Source organism: Ananas comosus, linkage group 5 (genome assembly GCF_001540865.1).
Source record: "Ananas comosus cultivar F153 linkage group 5, ASM154086v1, whole genome shotgun sequence".
Classification (NCBI taxonomy): Eukaryota; Viridiplantae; Streptophyta; class Magnoliopsida; order Poales; family Bromeliaceae; genus Ananas; species Ananas comosus.
Genome location: NC_033625.1, coordinates 14652708 through 14654456, shown reverse-complemented (window position 1 = coordinate 14654456; position 1749 = coordinate 14652708).

Here is a 1749-nt window from a genome sequence, read left to right as displayed (position 1 = left end):
CATAATAAGAATAAATTTTTTTATTCTTTTGTACTAATTAGTCAAATAAATTTCTCCCTTTTAATACACAAAAGCCAAAATATATTTCATATATATGGAGAGTTAACTCTTTAACTTATCTTGCTTTAGTTATATCTACCATATTGTTAAAGTAAGATGAATAAGTATTACTGACTGTTCCTAGAACAAGTGGCAAAGGGCTTGATGGTTGATACCCGAGACCCAAGTTCGAATCCTAGTTGATTCACGTTTCTAGCTAAGTTTATTTCTAAATGAAATAAAACGAACTCTCAAAACAAAAAAAAAAATGAATAGCTATTATTGAACAATATTTTTGATATTTATATTTACTTGGAAGTATTTTTTTAAAAGATATTTGTTTTTGTTTTTTAGAATATTTTTTTCCTTTTTTACGGGTGATGCAAACTAAAAGTTGACAAGGTCTCTCCAGTTCTCATTCTCTTACTCTTTTTATTTCTCTTTTTTTTTTTTTTTCTGCAAACCAAATAATTATGCCTGTAAATTAAATTTTATTGTAAGTTCAACATCCAAATGGCAATAAACTTAGATGTTTCGCCACAAGATACTATTTTCATCTGAACACTATTTTCAACAATTTTACGTGAAAATTATCAGGCGTAGAAAATTAAAGCAAAGTGAAAAAAGTGTACATACAATTCGTATTAATTATGCACTTAATTAGCTTTCTCTTCTTTTTAAGTTTATGTTTGATATTCTCTTCAAATTCCTCTATTTCAAACTAGGAAATGATCAAGGAGAAAGAAGAACAAAATATTAAACATGAGAGAGAGAGATAGAGAGAGAGAGAGAGGGAGAGAGATTATATATACACACACACATGCACATTAAAACATACCAAGATCATGTGTTAGAGCACTCCATGGCTTACTCCACGAGAGTTGCTTTACTTTGAAGGAGCTTGGGCTCCTAAATCTCATCAAGCTTAAGCGGGCATGGGGGCCGTCGACGCCGCTACGAACGAGCGAAAACCCTAATCTCGAAGGAAGGAGATTGCAAGCCAAGCTCTCCATGATCTTATTAGTATATAAGCTTAGCCCCCACTAGTCCCCACCCTTAACTTTGCTATTCCTCCTGAGCCCTCTCAACGGCTATTTATAGGGGTGAACACTTAATTGCATGCATTTGTTTAATTAACACATAAATCACATTAATCATAATGATATATAACTAAGTTTTATATATATATATAGAGAGAGAGAGAGAGAGAGAGAGAGAGAGAGAGAGAGAGAGAGAGTCCAAAACGTGCTAATTTATTGGCTTTCAAAAATAGTTTAGAGACTATATATCAATGACTACATCAGTCAGCGGATGTGACTAATAATAAGTTATGATATTTTAACTTATCCAAAACGTGGTGACTCTTCTTCTTTTTTTTCTTTTTTTTTTTTTTCTTTTTTGAGTAATGTTTATGGAATACTCACAATTTTCTTCTAGCATGGTTATTGACTTCTCATGCTGTTGTTGAAGAAAGAGTTAGCGTAGATGCAAAGGGTGACTAATGTGATGCAAAGGTTGACTAATGTGCATGCATGCATGTTATTATTCATAGTAAATAAATAACGTTTACTGTCAATTTTTTAACCCGCTTAAATCTTACGCATCTAAAAAATAAAAAGTATATGACAAACACTATTTCTCTTCGTTTAATAGTGATGTAGTTTCTCTCTCTCTCTCTCTCTCCCTCTCTCTCTCTCTCTCTCTCTCTCT